This window comes from Corvus brachyrhynchos, unplaced genomic scaffold (genome assembly GCF_000691975.1).
Source record: "Corvus brachyrhynchos isolate BGI_N302 unplaced genomic scaffold, ASM69197v1 scaffold5, whole genome shotgun sequence".
Classification (NCBI taxonomy): domain Eukaryota; kingdom Metazoa; phylum Chordata; class Aves; order Passeriformes; family Corvidae; genus Corvus; species Corvus brachyrhynchos.
The window spans coordinates 10,034,286-10,044,568 of record NW_008238321.1 but is presented as its reverse complement, the minus strand read 5'-3'; the positions used below and the strand labels follow the sequence as shown (position 1 = coordinate 10,044,568).

Here is a 10,283-nt window from a genome sequence, read left to right as displayed (position 1 = left end):
CATCTCTGCCTCTCTCCTCTCAAAAATGCAGCTGCAAGGAAAGTTGTGGAAAATCACATTAATAGTCTCTTCCACCACACAGTTTTCCAGCCCTTCATCCCTGGCCAGCACATGGACAGAGCCATCTTGTATGCCAGCAAGAATACTCTCCTAATCCCTGTCCTGAATAGTTACCACTGACTGGCTTATTTAACAGCTAGTTAAAATGTGAGGTTTGTTAGCATTGTAAAAAAGCCTCCAGAAAGCACGTCCTTAAGGTCAGGGCAGATGCCATGTGATCCCAAGGGCTCCCTAAGGGAAACACTCAGAAAGAAGCCATCAGACTGTCTTTCAGCTGTTTATTATTTAAACATTCAGTTCAGGCCAAGCAGGTTGATTTATAAAGAAGCAGAAAGACAGATATAACAATTGCAAAAGCATCTCTGTAACTCTGGAGTCCAAATATCACTTCCAAGCAAGAGTAGAAACTTTCACAAGGGCAAAGGCTTCTGGATTTTCAGTCAGACTCCCTTACCATGACCACAGGCTTAAAAGGATCTGGGTCCCTGCAGATACAAAGACCAACTAACACCATATTTAAATATCTTGCCAGTACACAAGAAAAAATGTCCATGTGCTTCAGTCCTGATGGAAATTGCCTTGCTGCCTAAAGTATGCTCATACCTGGACTTGAACCCTTGAGCCAAGCCTGGGGCACAACCCCTCCACTCTCAAGGCACCAGAGAGGGCTCTGCTGACACCAGGGACCTCTTCAAACAGTACAAAACTGTGACCTGTTATCCCTAGGGTTTCTGTGTGCTTTACAAATGTGAAGCAATCCTGTACCACATCGTTTCTGAGAGCATTAACTCTCTGGGATTCCAAAATCAGGATTTTAGAATTACTTCTCCACTTGAGTTAATTAAGACTCTGTCAAATAATATTTTTTCCAGACAAGTGTCACTGGAGTGTCTGAGCATCCACGTTGCTACTTTCACTTTGCTGGTCTCACTACCTGGTTGGGAACATCAGCACCAGCTTTATGTGTTCATCCTTCACCACTCCAATGTGCTCCTGCCTTGCTTCCTGCAGCCAGCTATACACAGGGCAGCATTTCTGCCCTCTGGGGTGTAGAACAGGGCAACTGAAAGCAAGATAGACTTTTACCATTCCCTTTATCACTTTTCACAGCTAGACCAGGAAGTTGCTACAGAAATTCAATAGTGTACACACTTGAAACTCTAAATAGCCTTTTGCCAGAGGTAGACTCTCTCCAGGTGATATGACCATACATATCCAGTGCATATCTGTCATAATTGCAAAAGCCCTCAGACCTTTTCTCTAAGATAGAGAAGGTGCCATTTCATTTTTCTTTTGGAAACCTTCTCCTGCAGAATTCATTAGTATCCTACGCAACAATGTACTTCCTGTAAGTACTGAAATATAAAGTGTATTAGAAGTTTCCACTTCTGGTTTTATCTTTTCCTGATCTAGCCTGAAAATTCTTTTGAAGTTCCTCAAAGTGTTCTTCATATATGCTTGTTTTAGGAAATACCAGATCACTATTGGCAAACTTCTCCTTAATTAAGTGAGATAAAGAAATCAAGATGATATGATCTGATTAATTTCCCACCTTTTAAGGCACCATTTTAAGATTTTTTTTTCCCACTTGCCTTTGAAAAGAAACATGCTGAAGAAACTAAGGAAGGAGAAGGCCCAGAGAGGGCAAGCACAGCTCTGGGCTCTCCAGTGTAGAGACCAGTGAATAGTTAAAGCTTTCCCTCATTCCTGTGGAATGGTTTATTGAAAGGTTTCAGACCCTTCTGAAACTCACATCACTCCAGACAATGAGGAAAAGACTAAACTGTGCTGATTTAGCACAGTGCGCTCTTCAGGGCCTCAGCTCAGCAAGTCAACTCAGATCATGCCTAACTTTAAACACAAGTAACTTCAAAGAAACATCTCACACGCCTCAAGTTCAGCTTTGCACTGCCTCCCTTGATGAATCACAACTTGGGGTATGCAGGGAGCTAACGGGAAACATTTGCACTCGCTGACCCCAGCTGCAAGGTCCCAAACCCCCTGTAAGCTACACAGGCATAGCCCAACCACGCTGGATGGGCCAGCAGGCTCTTCACAACAAATGGATACAAGCTGTTAGGCAAGCTCTTCTGAAGCACCTCTACAAGAAACATATCCCAGAACAGCTAAAATTTGATTTAAAAGAGGTACTTGGGACAATCAGTGAAGTACACAAGCTGAGCATTAACCTGCCCGACTCCTACACGGCCTGTTGAGGAAACCACTCTGTCTGGGATAAATTGCTTCTGTCACTTTTGCTGTGCAAACCCCCTGCAGTCAAGGGGAATTCGGATCTTGAGCAGGTTTTTGAGTAGCTTCCTGGCTCCAAGGAGACCTCTGAGCAGAATACTTTACAGTGGGTGAGTCTGGGCCAAGAAATATCCTCACTTCCAAGTGTGTGAGCACAGAGCCCTCAGCCCACACCCACACTGGAAGTGCTGGAGCATCTCTCCCTCTGCCTCTGGCCCCACACAGACTCAACAGCAGCTGAGCAGGGCCCAGAGGTGAAATCTGGCCTCTTGAAACTTCCCTGGTCTTCAGCTTAAACCAGCACCACCTTTATACAGAAAACACATGAAAAGCCAAAGTGCTAAGGAAAGCTGAAGCGTGGCTGGAGTGAAGGGGACTCCCCATCTGAAATGTCTGAAACCTAAGGTTTGAGTGCTGCTGCCTCGAGATGGAAGGCAGAAGTCATGGCAGCATCGTTGGGTCAAAATTAGTCTCTCTTCAGAACAAAGACAGAGATGTTCTGATGCCAACAAAGGTTTCTTGAAAGTCACGTAGAAATGAATTAAAAGTGGATGCCCAAATCCCATAGACTGCTGAAAAAATTCCAGCTGGGGATGTCCAGCACGTCTGGAGGGGCTCTTCATACTTCAGTGAGGTCTAAAAGTTTGAGTTCATCCCCAAAGGGAGCTGAGGCCACCCAGCACTTCACCCATAGGCCCTCTGTGAACAGAGTCTTTCTTGTGGTCAAAGAGAGGCTATCTTGAATTTATGTCTTACTTCTCCCCTTGCAAGCAAACAAAACAATTTCTATGAGTAATTCTACCCACTAATTGCCAAGGAAAAGTCTGGTAAGAAATGCTCTGCATTCTTGACAGGTCAGAGGCTTCCCTAAACAAAGTTGCTGTTTTATGTTTTCTATCAGCACATGTTCACATCCGGGGTCCTTGGTGAATTCCAGTGTGGATGAGTCTCTGTGGGAAATTGCTTTTCCCTATTTTCTTGTTCTAACTGCTCCAGGAAATGAGTCTATTTTTACAACAACGCTAAACAGCAAAATATGAAACCATTATCTGCTTCGTGGCAAGAGTTTTGGGTCAGCTCTCAGGTGACTGTCACCTCCAGAGAAGTCAATGGAGTTGTATCTGCTCATGCAAGGTAGAGACCTGACCAATTATGTAATTGGTTGATCAGTTACCAGAACACAGAGCTACCACAGGCCTAAGGAGTGTCTCGTTTTCATGCGTCTCAAAGTTCATCCAAGCCCTGATGCATTGATAAGTGAAGTATTCCAGTATTATGGTCTGTAAAGATGATAATTAACTGCTGAAAGATTTAGGCATGAGCATTCTCTACAAACATCTACTTTGTCACTATCCTTATAAGTAGTATCTCTTCTGGATCCTTTTTTCACCTGCCAAATAAACCAGGGTGGGATTTTCAGAAGTGTTTAAAATTATTTTCTCCTACTTACTTGTGATTGCTTTCAAGAATACAGGTATCTTCAAAATCCCCAGGAGACTTCAAGCATTATGGACTCAACTGTATCTCTAGATGCTTCTGCTTTTTGCACACCTGACTTAACAGCTACTCTGAATTTCAAAGCTGGACAGTAAACACAGTTGCCTTCATTATGCAGGATCAAAGACAGTACATAGAGGCCAGAACACCAGGTCTGATATGAAGATGAGTGTGCAACACTTGTTACAAAACTTGGCTCCTTGTTTCCTGGTTTGAGGGACTACTTCAGCCTTGACACGTGAACTTCTTTTCTGTTGAAGCACTCAAGCGAGCCTTTCTTTGTGCATTTTATCTAAGAACTTGGGAGACATCTGGCATGCACAAGTATCAGCCCAAACAGAAATTCTGAGTTGCTCAGAACTCAAACCAAGTCAGATTTGACGGCCTGCTAGTAAGTCAAACATAAAAACGATTGGATTCCCCTCTTTTCCCTCTTCCCTCTTACAGGGAAGAAGTAACCCTGGAAAAATTTGACATGAAACTTTCAAGTGACAGAAATGCTATCACCAGGATGCTCCCAGGATTTCATCCATTGATTATGAACAAGACTAAGAGCTAGCACTGCCTTACCTCTGGGTTGGGAACGAGGTATTCGTGACTTTCCACCTAATTGGAAAGCTCACTAAACATCACTCGAGACCAGCATACAGAAAACAAACTTAGAGACAATATCTAAGGAAAACAGAACCTAACCTATGACTTGTTCTTTGATTTACAACTGCGATTGTGGGCCCCACCTCACAGTCATATGCCATGGTAATAGGCAGCAGTTCAACAAGAACCAGTCCCAACTTTTCACATGTTGTAGTGATTCTGAGCTACTTCAGCACATACTTTAGCCTGATGCAGCAAGTAATTGGGATGACTAAAGGGACAGGTGGCATGCCACAACTGAAAAAAAAAAGAATAATTGAGCCTTTGGTCTTGTTTATTCTACCTTCTAATTCCTTTTCTTTTCCCTGAACCAAAAGTTGCCAAATTTCACAGGAAGTTTGCTCTCATTAATTTCTCCCATCTCAAATTTGTCTGTTATCAGTACGACTGCGAGTTTTCAATTTGGGTACCCAAACAGATGATCTGAAATTGGGCTCATTGGCATTAGTGACTGCAGTCCTGAATCCACCCATGCCAAGGAAATATTTTCCCCCAAAATGAAGAAACATGTAGTTCAAAATGGAAACCTCCACGGGAGCAGGAGTGGAACTGTCCCAGCTGCTCTCCTAGTCGTATATACAAGTCTCATTACTTCATCTTTGGGGTTGCTTACAAAATCCTTCAACACTCTGAGAGCACAAAGACCCCCAGCCCACAACTGGGATCCTGTGCCAGGAAGGCACACCTTAATTAAAAAATAAAGCATCAACTCTGCTCCATTTGCCTGAGGTCAATGGCATGTTTGTCCAAAGCTAGGAGCACGCTCAGGCACCAGTTTGAAGAAGAGCAAACACAGGCATCTCTTAAAGTGTTTTTCCATATTAGGGCCTGGGAAAAAAAATTTAGGATTGGGCACATGATAAAAACCGTTCCCCTAGGAAATGTTACCCACACCATAAAAGGAAGGAACGGCACTGAACTGAAGGAGAATGAAAATTGTCTACTAAATTTTTGTAAATACCCATAAAATCTGAGTCTTGTTCTATGTGCATAACTGTAAGTCATGAAAGGCTGATTCCTTACAGAAGCAGGAAATGACTGGCCCATCACGATAGGATAAAAGGCTGCATAATTTCCTGGGCAGAAAGATGGATTTCCATCAATCACTACGTTCTCTGACAATATGGCAGTGGCTTTTGATCATGTATCTGATGCACAGTAATTAGGCAAAATGACTTACCCTCAATCTTTTCAGTATTTAGCTCTAAGGGTGCAAGGATTCATTCTTGGAAAGGGAAGATGGTCGTGTGATTTAGGGCACTGGATGAGCACTCAGATCTGAGTCCTCTCCCTGGTTCTGCCACAGCCTTGCTGTATGACCTTGCACAGGCTTTTCTCCATGCCTCGGTCTCGCCTAAAATGGGATAACAATAGTTCTTTATTTCAGAGGAGATAGGAACACAAACCAGCTCAAGGCTGTGCCACAGAAATGCTACAGCAAAGAGCAGCACAGAAAAGCTCAGACACGGAATAATGCCTCGCTAATAAAATGTGGGAAGACAGGCAGTAATTAAATTGACTAATAAACACAAAACGTAGGCTGATTTTTAAGGAATGCAACACTGATAGGCTTTGTTACCCAAAATTAAAGGAAATTTAAGTGGGATTCTTATGAGTTTACCTGACTCTGAGATCTGCTAGTAGTACACACTGTGCATTAGAAACACCAAGGAAATGACATCATTCAAAACCTCCAAATGGTGTCTGCTTTACAGCAAGCACCATTTCCAGCCCAAGTGAGGGTCACATAACTATCCAGAACAACATTTTCAAAGCCGTGGGAGGGGCCTACAAACATGATTTCCTTCTATTTACAGTAATACATGAGCATGCAAACCTGAGGTAGTTTTGAAACTTCAAAATAAAATCTGAAACTTTCAAATTAAAACATTAAATGGGGCCACTGATCCTAATGAAACTGTCAGATGTCTGGAACAGCTTCAATGCCACTATTACAGTCACACTGCTGCTGGAATTGGACAGGGCTTTAGCAAAGAGTCTTCAGTAGTGAGTATTTTTCCAAATGCAAAGATAAATCTTTTTCTCTAAAACATTTGCCTTTCACATGTATATAATTTCATAATTTCAGTTATGGGCCTGTGGGTCTGGGACAGAGGATCTCAGGGCACATGCCTACATAAACCATCTGATTTGGAGACCAACAGATCAAAGGCTGTTCTGTCAGGCAGGAGGAGAGTAAACAGATATGAGACATATCTTAGGAAGGGAAAATCATTTCTGAGAAACAGAAACAAGAGGGATGGGAAAGTCAGGCAGAGAATAGCTGGCAAACAGCCCACAGAAAGGTAACATGGACCTGAGGAGAACAGGCAAGAGAATCTCCTAAGTGGAGTGCTGAAGCCCATTGGAACGAGGACACCCAAATATGCTGTTTTAAGCAAGAGTAAAAAGCCTAAACCCAAAGTGCTGGAGCTGCCTGGGAACCTGGGAGAGGAGCAACTGCCTGCAGTCATCGTGCACTGCTTAACACAGCAGATGCCAGGCAGGACAGAGCACAGGAGAAAAGGAAAGAAAACTGGCACATAGTCCTTGGTTTCACTCAATAAAATCTACTGAAAGACAGGTCTGGAAAGATGAAACACAGAATTAAATGTAATGAATTGACTAAAGAACCAGTGAGCATGCACATATTGTAACACTGACATTGGGTTTGGGCAGTCCTCCCTGCACGTCTTTTCTGATCAGACAAGATCTCAGAAAAAGATACAATCAGACTGAGAAGTTCTGGATCCCTGGACAGAGGAAATGAGTGCAGAATGTAGAACAGAAAAACATTTCATCCTCAAACTGCTGCCTACAATGTGGAAGGACAAAACCAACAAGGTGTTGAAGCATTGCATGGAAGTGCAACTTTTGACAACCACCATCCTTCACTCCATTAAATCCCCTACTCACCCCCCACCCCACAAATAACAGAGGTGTCCATCAGATATCTTGTGGCTCCAACTGCTCACACCCTTCCCTGTAACACTCCAAACGCAGCACATTAGAAGTCCAGAGGGAGTCCACCTCCAGCAGACAGCAGAAGAAGATATGACACGGCATTCACAAATGCACAGAGAACTGTTTAATTTACAGCCACAATGGTGAAACAAACCATTTCAGAGCTTGGACATTCAAAGTTAAGTCTGACACTCATTCTTATATTCACTTATTGTGCTTAAGTATTAGAGAACACAGGATTACATTAACCGTACACGACAATCTGAGATCCCTGCGGGACCGAGGAGTGGAAGGGATGAGCAAGAATGAGGGACCAGCCCCTCAAGTGGTGTAAGCTGGTACAGCTCCATTGCAGGCAATGGAGATCCGGTGATTTACACCAGCTGAGGATATGGTCCTTGAAATGTCCAACTTAACTTTGAATTAACGACTCCCATGTCACAACCTTCCATGTCACTGCTCCTCCTGGTTGTATCTGCCACTTTGAAGGAGGACTAATCCCACAGCCAGCCACGGTCCCAAGGCTGGTGGGTGAGAGCTCAGCTGGACTACAGGAAGTGAGCTCATGTCGTGACACTACTCCTCGCAGTTTAACAGCCACGGACTGCATCCTCATCTGATGTAAACTAGCTTGGGGGCAGCTGAAGTCAGAAACATTTGCCAATTTATAGTAGCTGAGAACATAGCCCTGAGATTTTTGTGTTTTCTGCCGCATGCTGTATGAACACTGTGCTTGACAACAACGACTCGTGTGCGTTTCATTCCTCGTAACAAAATTAACTCAAGACTGCAAGTCTCAAACAAATGGCTACTGGAAAAGTCCCCATTCAGTCTTCACTCTCTCCTGGTGCGCTGAATTTGGCATAACACGTTTATTTGCTGGCACCAACAAAACCTCTCGGATTGCTTTGTTTTCAAGACTCTGCTACAAGGCCAGACTCCCTCGGGACGTAAATCAGAGCTCCAGGATAGCCAGGGGAGTCACTCCCAAGGAATTGGCCCACAAACCCAAACACAACCTTCTCATGACAGTGCAACCACAGGACTCTTTCCAAGAGTTGTTTTGCAAACTATTCCACTTAAGTGACTTTGACATCCTTTCATACCTGCACAGTGTCTGAGTGGGTCACATAATGCTTTTCATCTACATGATTTTAATGGATATATGTTTGGTTTTTTTTCTTTCATTAGATATCTTTTAGACAAAAAAAAAAGGAACGGAGCAACATTATTGGCATCCCACTGAAACATAAATATATAAATTACATTTTATACACTTTTTTAAACGCAGACACATACATTCATGTGCATAACATTGTGAACAGTACACTTAGTGGAAAACAAGCACAGACAATCTTAGTTAAATGTATTTCCAGTTTTGGTGCTCAACAAATACACTGGGAAAATGATCACAAAATAGAACGGTGACTAACTCTATCTCTGCATTAGCATCTGAAGCCAATAATGCCTGTTAGCTAACATTGCTTTGTTTGGTTGAATTTGGACATAGCTACAGGAACAGGAGGGGAATGTTTGAACTATATTTAGAGAAATGGAAAGGTTAAACATCTCGCTCTCTTTTGTTGTTTTAAGGTTCTGCAGTTCATTCACATTTGAAGATATTTTTATTTGAGTGGAAACACTGTCTTCAAGACAAACTTTTCTGTTGTTCCAAACTAAGAAAACTCTTTCATCTCTTTGTAGATGTTTCACAAATAAAAGAATCCAGTAGTTCACTTTACATATCCAATGTCATAATCCAAGTAAAACAAAGGGTACATAATCCAAACTACTGGGGTGGGGCAGTGATTTTGGCCAAGTGAGTAGCCATGTCATATCTGGCACAGCCCTAAATTTCCAAAGCAGCACAGAAGGATTTATCCATGTGGCTCCCACTGCAATCTGTGGGGAACTGAACATTTAATCCCTTGGCACTTTGAAAATACAGGAGCTGGTGCCAGAGTATTTTATCTGCCCTGCTATAGTTAAAATAGATTTTGATGTTATTTGGGCTATTCTACTACAAAAATATGACCACAAAATGCTTTTTTTTTTCTTTTTTTCTTTTTTTTTTTTTTTTTTGGTTCAAGAAAACATAGCAGGCTTTCTCAGGTATATAAAACTGTTAATTTTTAGATAAAAATACAAACTTCACCTTTACAAAAACACATATTTCTGTTGAATACACATAAAGCATAACATTTTACCAAAAATAAAGAATTTTAGGTTTTGTTCAAATATTTGCAGCAAGGTAGTTCCCATGCCACCATGACATTATACAATGCAGATACAAGAATTTGTACATTTCACACAGCTCCAACATGTGAAATAAAAGTATCTGTATACTGATAAGAATGACAATTGCTAACACAATATCACTAGTAGGCAACTGGCATAAGTCTTAAAGAAAAAAAAAGGATTTTTGCATGGATATCCTATGATTTGTTTACGCACATCTCTCTTTTTTTTTCTCTTTTTCTTTTATGTAATGCTTTAAATTACGGGGGAGGTTGGGGAACATAAACCAAGAAACGTCTAGAAAATTATGCATAGGTATACCATTTTTATTTTAATACATCTCATTAGTTTGCATCCCACTAGGAGAAATACCATAATGTTTTGTGTTCTGCTTATTGTTATACCAGTCTTTTATATGTGTTATTGGCAAATGTAGTCCAAGAGATAATAAAAAGCTAGGCAAAGAGTAAAAAGAAAACTTAATAATCACTTTATGGTGTAAAAAAAAAAATCCACTTAAGGCTCCCCAGAAGGTTTTTTTGTATAGACTTTTAAAACACCACCAAGCAAGGACGTATTGTTCTATAGTGTTTGCGTGGCATTTGATCATTTCATACATT

The 10,283-nt window shown here is 41.7% G+C and overlaps 1 protein-coding gene across 1 annotated transcript in view; it reads right to left on the bottom strand.

The window, feature by feature from the left end:
• Positions 1 to 7,526: 7,526 nt before the first annotated feature.
• PDGFA (platelet derived growth factor subunit A) overlaps positions 7,527 to 10,283 on the bottom strand; it is a 33,909-nt gene continuing 31,152 nt past the window's right edge. Inside the window, exon 6 of the mRNA XM_008633657.2 lies at positions 7,527 to 10,283. This exon is cut by the window's right edge and continues 457 nt beyond it. The gene's annotated coding sequence lies outside the window, so the exon portion shown is untranslated.